Source organism: Argopecten irradians, chromosome 11, assembly GCF_041381155.1.
Source record: "Argopecten irradians isolate NY chromosome 11, Ai_NY, whole genome shotgun sequence".
NCBI lineage: Eukaryota > Metazoa > Mollusca > Bivalvia > Pectinida > Pectinidae > Argopecten > Argopecten irradians.
The window spans coordinates 649,681-660,485 of NC_091144.1; positions in this window are offsets into that span (position 1 = coordinate 649,681).

Here is a 10,805-nt window from a genome sequence, read left to right on the forward strand (position 1 = left end):
TACCACGAAGGTACGAATATTGCTTTGTTTAAAAGTGTTTTATTCCCAATTTAATATACGCAATGTTATTTGATATTGATTATCGTATTGTTATATCAAAATATTCAATCGCCGTGCATACATTATCTAGTCAAATTTATAGGCAAATAGATTTGACATCGTATATATTAGAATCATCTGTATAATTGAAACCATAGATAAGGACGGAAGTAAATATCCGATTTACATGATACGAAGGCTGCATTAATTTCTGAAATCAATTATATCGGAGCCCGAGTGACTGAATATTATCTGAATGTTATTGCTAAAACCAAGTTTTAATCATTGTTTATGTAGAATGCATTAAGTATATTTGTATGCACATGACATCATTATTGATTCCCGTTATATTATTATATATCTTATTGTAACTAGGGTTGAGGTTAATTGGTGTGAATATTAAGTCATAAGTAAATAAAGTCATACTGATTTAGATAAGCATATATAATACTGATTATTATATACAATACCATACTGATTATTATAAAAAATACCATACTGATTATTATATACAATACCATACTGATTATTATAAACAATACCATACTGATTATTATAAACTGATGATTATTATAAAAAATCATACTGATATATATAAACAATATCATACTGATTATTATAAACAATATCAAACTGATTATTTATAAACAATATCATACTGATTACTATATACAATACCATACTGATTATTATAAACAATACCATACTGATTATTATAAACAATACCATACTGATTATTATAAACAATACCATACTGATTATTATAAACAATATCATACTGATTATTATAAACAATATCATACTGATTATTATAAACAATATCATACTGATTATTATAAACAATATAATACTGATTATTATAAACAATATTATAATAAAAAAATACCATACTGATTATTATAAACAATATAATACTGATTATTATAAACAATATTATAATAAAAAAAATACCATACTGATTATTAAAAAAAAATATACTGATTATTATAAACAATAACATACCTATTATTATATACAATACCACACTGATTATTATTAATAATAACATACTGATTATTATATACAATACCATACTGTTTATTATAAACAATACCATACTGATTATTATAAACAATATCATACTGATTATTATAAACAATATCATACTGATTATTATAAACAATATCATACTGATTATTATAAACAATACCATACTGATTATTATAAACAATATCATACTGATTATTATAAACAATATCATACTGATTATTATAAACAATATCATACTGATTATTATAAACAATATCATACTGATTACTATATACAATACCATACTGATTATTATAAACAATATCATACTGATTATTATAAACAATATCATACTGATTATTATAAACAATATCATACTGATTATTATAAACAATATCATACTGATTATTATAAACAATATCATACTGATTATTATAAACAATATCATACTGATTACTATATACAATACCATACTGTTTATTATAAACAATACCACACTGATTATTGTAAACAATATCATACTGATTATTATAAACAATGTCAAACTGATTATTATAAACAATATCATACTGATTACTATATACAATACCATACTGTTTATTATAAACAATACCACACTGATTATTATAAACAATATCATACTGATTATTATAAACAATATCATACTGATTATTATAAACAATATCATACTGATTATTATAAACAATATCATACTGATTATTATAAACAATATAATATTGATTATTATAAACAATACCATACTGATTAACATATCAATACCATACTGTTTCTCATAATCAATACCATACCGATTATTATAAACAATACTATACTGGTTATTATAAAAAAATTCATACTGATTATTATTTGTTGAAAATATTTTGTAAAACAAAATCGATTGTGAACTACATATTTCAGTGGCACTTACATTACGATTACCATATGGAAAATGTTATCATCACAGAATAATTATATAAAACTAACTATAAGGATGGTACAATGAAAACAAGGTTACGGTAACTACATGTATATACCACAGCTATTAAAGTGTTTTATGTTCCTTTTAGTTGATAGATACGGATCAGTATCTTTATGGCAAACTTGGGTGTTAGTATACAATTTTCAAAACTGCAATAAGGTGATAAAAAAACAGATGTAGAAAAAAAAACATTAGTTTACAAAACAATACAATTTCTTCGATATTTTTAATATTTATTTTTTATGTTTATACAATTATTGTCCGACAATAAACATTTTACGAAAAGACGTTATTTGACGTGTTCACCAGTTCATGTTAAGGTTATATGACGTGTTCACCAGTTCATGTTAAGGTTATTTGATGTGTTCACCAGTTCATGTTAAGGTTATTTGACGTGTTCACCAGTTCATGTTAAGGTTCTGCTCTGACTACCAGGGTCAACATAAACTTGTTCATACGATCGCCTAAGACTAGAAAGCGTTATGTAACACTGGTCTTCATTTTCAAGTTTCAAAACCAAAAAGTCAAATTAATTATAATACTGTATAACAAAGGCTAGCATAATACCTTTTGCAGATTATCAATATTTGTGAATTTATTTTTATCATCATGTAAACGTCTTCACAAGGTCGACACAATGATTACTATGGTAGAAATTTTGGTTTGTATAGAATAATCGGAAACCATTAATCATTATGCGAAATCTAGTTTCGAAATGACATTATTAACAATTTATCAATGTATTTTGGTATCAAGTCAAATCGTTGGAATGTGGTCTATTTAACATTAGGATATTTAGTTAGATCTTTCGAGGACACGGTATTTACTATTCTGATATTTAGTTAGATCGTCTCATTTTATTCTATCTAAAATTCTTATATTAAGTTAGATCATGAAAATAACGTGCTTGATATTCTGATATTTAGTCAGAACATGAAAAGACATTGTTTCATATTATGATATTTAGTCAGATCGTGGGAAGACACTATTTGATATTCTGCTATTTAGACACTCGATTTAATATTTTGATATTTAGTAAGAACCTGGGAAGACACTGTATCATATTCTACTATTTAGACACTCGATTTGACATTTTGATATTCAGTCAGATCTTGGGAAGACACTGTGTGATATTCTGCTATTTAGACTCTCGATTTGATGTTTTGATATTTAGACATATCGTGTGAAGACACTGTGTGATATTCTGCTATTTAGACACTCGATTTGATATTTTGATATTTAGTCAAATCATGGGAAGACACCGTGTGATATTCTGCTATTTAGACACTCGATTTGATATTTTGATATTTAGTCAGATCGTGGAAGAGCATTCTATTTAATATCCCGATATTTAGTCAGATCTTGGGAAGACTCTATTTGATATTCCGATAAGTTCCGCTTTGTTTGCGGCGTCATTCCACTGTTACTTGTAGTGACTCGATTGAAACAAGAATAGTATAACAGGACCGGTGTTATTGGTGTTGAATTATAACGGCTGTTCTTCCAGAGGTTATTGTCTTATTACTTTTCCAGATTTAATTTTCAGGTGAATACTTTTCTTCTATGTTGGTATAATATAGATTATTGTGAGTTGCGATTGCTATTAAGTATCGAGATTGTAAGATTTTATGTCGAAATCAGTTATGTTTGATGACTCGGATTATTACGTTGTATTTATATTGATAATTTTATTTATGTGGTTATGACATCGCTTTTTGGAGATTTCTAACTCTAGTGTGTTCTATATATATATCGAAATGACACAGGGCTACATTTGTATGATAGGATAGGCCAGATATGTCATATTAGATTATCTATAGTTTTATATATCCATATCGTCTAACATATTAAATGTTTGTGTCCCTAAAGGTAGACCAGTTATCGATCGGCATGTAACAGCCAATCGATACATTTCGAGTATTGTTCGATCATGTCTAGTGGAGAAACAAACGGATATAGGTAAAATAATCCAGGTCATGCCCTTCAAACCGATTCGTTAGCTGACTCTTCATTTGAATGTTAGTGTTTTGACTGTTTCCTTATGCTATTCCTTAAAAATAGTTTCAAATATACAAAGTCTCAAAAACTATTGACCAGACATTTTTTACTTTTGACCGTTGAGAAAGTTTTGCATGCACTTAATTTTTGACGTCATAAACACCAGCGAGTCGCGATCGGATGCAAATATTTTTTCGACGAATGTCTTGCTCAACAAAAGATGCGACAAGCTTAAGATTCTGTTACAACGATTGATTCAGGTTACGAAACCGTTGTTTAATGTCATCTCAATCAACAGCCAAACCTCTTCTCCTCGTTCCGTGGAATATCTTTTAAACTTTATATAGAATTAGAAAGGTATGGCAAGTAAATTTACAATGATATATCCTTTTGCAGAAAATGCTATTTTGACGAAATAGAGTAAAAGATAGTGATATAAATTAAAAGTGTTCATATGTTGTTTAGTTCAAGTCCATTCCATAAAGTTACAGGGTCATTAACATAAATAATACATGAAGATATCAGTGTGTATAAAAATAAATATGAAATACTGTGTTTATCACACCGATGACATACTTTAACATAATGTAAATATTATCATAAATAAATTAGGAACAACAAGACAGAGTGCTGTACATCTGTATGTTGAGAAATGCTATTGTATAACACAGTGACATGTGCATCGCATTGAAATAAGATAGAATACGAATGAGTCCCAGTGTTATTATCAAGGTATATGTAAACATTAGGTTTATAAATGTATATTGTAGAATGGCTATTCCAAATAATAATTTTGGTATTCGTCTTTTAGAGGACTATTTACATTAAATAGCATACAGTACACGATTTTTGATGTGGATGTCTCTTCATTTTCTAATTAAGGCTGGTAGTTCGAGTTACTCTGCCGTTCTGCAATTATAGTGAAGGTAATTTAATGACGGTTTCCCCTCTGCGGTATGTTTCGGGTGGTACATGCCTGTGTGTTTTGTTTGTCCTGTGCGGTATGTTTTGGGTGGTACATGCCTGTGTGTTTTGTTTGCCCTGTGCGGTATGTTCCGGGTGGTGCATGCCTGTGTGTTTTGTTTGTCCTGTGCGGTATGTTTCGGGTGGTACATGCCTGTGTGTTTTGTTTTCCCTGTGCGGTATTTTTTGTGTGGTACATGACTGTGAATTTGTTTTCCCTGTGCGGTATGTTTTGTTTGGTACATGCCTATGTGTTTTCTTTGCCCTGTGCGGTATGTTTTGGGTTGTACATGCCTGTTTATTTTGTTTCCACTGTGCGGTATGTTTTGTGTGGTGCATGCCTGTGTGTTTTGCTTGCCCTGTGCGGTATGTTTTGTGTGGTACATGCCTGTGGGTTTTGTTTCTCCTGTGCGGTATTTTTGTGTGGTACATGCCTGTGTGTTTTGTTTCCCCTGCGCGGTATGTTTCAGGTGGTACATGTCTGTGTGTTTTGTTTGCCCTGTGCGGTATGTTTCGGGTGGTACATGCCTGTGTGTTTTATTTTCCCTGTGCGGTATTTTTAGTGTGGTACATGCTTAGTGTTTTGTTTTCCCTCTGCGGTATTTTTTGTGTGGTACATGCCTGTGCGTTTTGTTTCCCCTGCGCGGTATGTTTCAGGTGGTACATGCCGGTGTGTTTTGTTTGCCCAGTGCGGTATGTTTCGGGTGGTACATGCCTGTGTTTTTTGTTTGCCCTGTGCGGTATGTTTCGGGTGGTACATGTCTGTTTTGGCTATATTGTTGTGTGCCCATAGTATCTCAAGAAAGCATGCCGACAAAGACATCGGCATCAGACGGCAGCCGAACACACTAAAAACAGAGAAAAGTTTTCTGTCTCATACGGTGAAATGTCATCCGAATCCTAATTTGAAAGTGTACATTAATCTATTGTAATCGTATCTCAAACTATATCTTCAGATGAACCTTAACTCAATGTAAATAGTTCCATTCCCTAAATCTGAACATTTCTGTCAATATGACACAATATACTAGCTACATGCGTACCATAAAAGGGAACCATACTGAAGACTTGAGCAAAATGTCGACAGTCGACTACGTGTTTTTTCTACAGTTACGATCTGTGTTTTAGAGTAATTAAATCGAGGTCCATTGTTTCTAGAAAAAAGAGGTCAATTACGGTATTATCACATTACGTTTGTACTGGCTACATCGCACCAACCGTTGTATTAAATCAGTGGTATCAAAGTTAAATCCTTTCTAATGCTCAATACTAGGGGCGATGAGGCGGAAATATTTTTGGATTTCTTGCCCTACGTAAAGTACAGATTTTATTCTATCTGTTGCACGACGCCTATTAAAATGCTATGATAAACTGTCGGTAAAACAGATTAATAACAACGATAAAGTGTGACATTGGAGATGTATGTACAGATCCCCTAATTCAGGCAAGGTTAGCGTGCCAGTATCGTAGTTTTAATGAGTACACTAACTATCTTGTTATGTCAGAAGATGAAAGCACAAAGATAAGCGATGATTATCACTGCGTCGAGGGCTTAGGACTTAACTCACAGTCATGCCTATCCTTGGTGCAATCTCGTGTTCGTGAAGTTACGGAATTCTGAACTTAATACCTTCACTTTTACAGCTGATTTTACCAGTTTCATTTTTAAAATAAATTAAAAATATTTCCTCTCTATTAATGTCTTAACCTAAATTATTTGTTTTGTATATGACAATTTTATGAACATGTACGGGTATGGAATAGGCCTTCTTTTTGTCAAATGAAACATATTAATTTGGTATTTAGTAATTAAGTGATTATATGTCTATTGATATATCATTCCTGATATCATAATAATTACATCTATTTTAGAACAGCTGTAGATAAGATATATCATATGTGTAAATGGGAAATAAAGTTTGTTCAAGAATTCAGTCTTTAATAATTGTATGAAAAATGTAAGAAAATTCCTACAATTCGCAATATTGTACAGTATATTTAGGGGTACCTATACCTGCATTAATACATAACTATCATATCAATCATATCAGGAATATAATTAATATTTGAAATGCAACATTGTAACTACTTTAAAAATTTTACTGATATTTTCATGAGTTAAAAAAATCAAAACCATATACAGTAGAACCTTTTATAATGACCAGAAGAAAAAATAAGCTAACTCACAAATTTCAAAGTTGGCAATAATGTCTTCTTTTTTGCATTATGGATAATTAATTATATACTTCTTTGATCGTATTTGATTTTCTATCAACATTTAACCCTCTTTGACCACTCTTTAAAAAGTTCCGCTTTAAAACAAGGCCACATCTAGTACATCCCGAACAAAAGTCTGGAAAAAATCGTTATATAGCAAATATATTATATTCAAAGAAGTATAAATAAAACGAAGCCAAACCTTTTTAAGCTGAAATTCGTGTCAAGCAAATTTGTCGTAAACAGTTTTAATGTATAGTCATTATAAAAACAAACGAGCTGATAGCTAAGAGTTATTGTGGATTCTATGAAGTCTGCAATTTAGAATATAATGCGCATATGACCTGCATACATATTTTTTAATTAGAATGTAATTGGTATGGTAATGGAAATGGTAATAAATTTGGTCCTAAATGAAACATGGCCTCCTAAAATAGCAGCAACCGTAAACAAAAATGAAATCTATGTAAAGATAGAAGGTCAAGATGATATAATCATCATTTTTCTGAAAATTTCAAACAAATATGATAAAAAAAAGGGAAACATGCGTTGTGCCCACACAATGGGAATAAGTATACCCGTTAAACAACGATATTTTTTGTGATTTGTAATCACAGGCAATCAATAAAGTAAAACTCAGTTATTAGTTTTGTTTGGTATTTCAATAATTAGTCAATTGACATAACTTTTACACACAAGACGTGTACTGAACACGTATATATTATCTAACGCAGAGAATACCTAAATGTATAAATTATAGAAAAATAAATACTTAAATAAAAATAAAGTAGAATTCACACGGAAAAGTTTTTGTTGTATCATTCTTATTTACTTAGATTTTAGCATTTATTAATCGTAAACAACATTTAAATGTTATCGTCCTAATGAGATTTTTATTTCTCCATCAAAATCGAGAATACTGGCATTTTTTAGTTTTTATTTATTTCTCTTTTATCTTTACTCAAGGTGCTTCGTCATCTTTACCTAACATCAATTCATGTAAAATACATTATTTCATCTGTAAAAAATTCACAAACACTTAAGTGTGTATTTAAGACAATTTAACCTGAAGATGATAATCACATTTAATCTGTGTCTTTATCTGGTCTCCGTGATATCGTAATGGTGTGTGATGGGTTGGGGTAGGTGGTGTGTGGGACTATTTTAGTCGAAGTAAGAGTGCTATACACTTGATACATTATGACAGTACTCATACCAGGAATGCGGACTCTCTTGTCTCGTAAAGCATTGTTGTCCCACAGGCGCCTATTCTCAAGGGAATAGATCTGATTACCATGTATAAAATGTCATCACACAACAGACACTTAATACATAAAATAACTCATCTTCGGCATGACAAAAATCTTAAACGAGCGGTCTTTATAATGGGAAATCACATATCTCAGATAGATATCGGACATTGTTCAATTTCGACTACCCCGGTGCAGGTTTCGTATATATAGATCTACACTCAAATATATATCAATGGTATTTTGTTAATAAATTCAATGTCTATTCAAAGAAACGGTAAATATGTTGTGAATATGTTTTACATTACTATGGGACTATCTAGACTGGCTCTCCACATTTATATACTAGATTGTCTCCTCCTAGTTTAAAACTTGTAGTAAAGAAAAACATATCCAAGGCAAATTTAAGTGATGTTTTCAATAGTCTAGAGACTGATGGCCAGTCTAGAGACTATCATAACATTAAATTATCAGAATTTTCAATTTCAAAATCATTACTTTTTTATTAAATAAGCGGTGAACATGTCAGACAGCCAGCGATATAGATCGTTCTGCTACATAGCACTTTATTATCAGTTCATATACAGAATAATGATTTGACACAGTTCCAGCTCCCATATCAAACAGCAGTATTTAAGGAATCCAATGCTACTCTTAGATACACACTAACTGTAACTAACATAACAGTCAAAAAGCAATATTTACCTTATTAACTTGCATAAGTCAAACGCCTTAGTGGTTCTTTGATATATAGATAATTACGATGGGTGATGTCCTGTAAGCGGTAAGTTTTGAAATAAAGATGACCTTTATCGCTGAGCTATCGGATCGTTTATTACGTTTGGAGTGGCTAATCTGGAATGCTGCTCTGTGCCTATTGGAACACAGCGAGAGACCATTGTACAACCGATTAGTCTGCAGTCGTGGTAGCCTCATGCCACTTAGGCGATATATTAGAACGGCGATATCAACATAAATTGTAAAGTAGTTTTGTTTGGGAGTTAAAGATCTGAGGAAACCTATCTAAGATCTGAGGAATACACATTTTGCTGACCACTAATGATACATAGAAGCTTTATTACGTACCTGTATCCTGCTGGTATATCTGTACTTCACGATCCTATATATATCTGATACTAACTGGTAAATCTGGCGAAATACACATTCACAACTACATGAATCAATAAAAAATAAGACAGGTCAAATGTGTTACTTCAATGCTAATTAAGCATAGACAAAATGCGCTAAGTATATTAAGTATCTCTCCAAAATGATTATTATGTTTTGTAATGAAATCGCTACATACACGAGTAAAAAGTCCAGTACATCAACTAAAGTCGCAGGTATATTTTTTTTAATTTGTGGCTAATTATGGCAATGCGAATACGTTTAAGCATTATAACACCTTTTATTAATTTTAGATTGTGAGGCATGGTTGTCGCTAATACTACTTGATCACCGCGACACACACGACATTGTAATGGGACGCGAACATATGTCATCATTGATTAATTATAACAAAGAACAACACCTGGTGAGTTTAAAAAGAAAGTATTATAATAGATACTACGTAAATGGGGGTAAATATCGAGGTAGTGTTCGTAAACACATACAACTACTGCTCTTTCACACGGGAGAATCAAGTAAACATCTACGTGGGTCTTGAGTCATCAATATTATCTCTCTCGGCTACTGTTTTCCGGCTACTAGTCCTCACCAAACAGTGTGTTCATATGAGATAGACAACAATATACGCTAATCAAAATATATACACAAACATGTAATACATTAACAAAATACAACAATCATAGCCAGCATACCGACTTTGTTTTAAATTTAACCAAGTCAATATATTTATTAATCGCTTCAAAAAATTATTTGGGAAGAATATGTTGATGAAAAATAATGTATCATTCTTCAATCGATCAATCAATCGATCTTGCAAAACGAGCTCCTCAATACAATAGAATCAATACAATAGAAGTCGTCCAAACAAGTAATAAACATCGTTTGCGTGATACATGTATTATAGCTTCATTCTGATAGTTGTATTTAAACGATAAACAACAAAAACAAATGTATGATTAAACTACACTATTTATATCCATGGCTTCTATTTAGAAGTAAAACAGAAGAACCTGGTTAGTAATCGACCTTTAGAGTGACCAAACCAAAAGAGAAAGGAAGTAGCAGTGCTTCCAAATACGAGCTTTACGAAGCAAATGTTAGTTTGGGTTTATAAAAAATGCCCTATTTTGTGTGGTACCATCCTAATTCATTCACACGTTGGAAATAAAATAATATTAAGTATGGAATGTTTGGATTGATATTACTTCCTCCTAGCGGTTTGG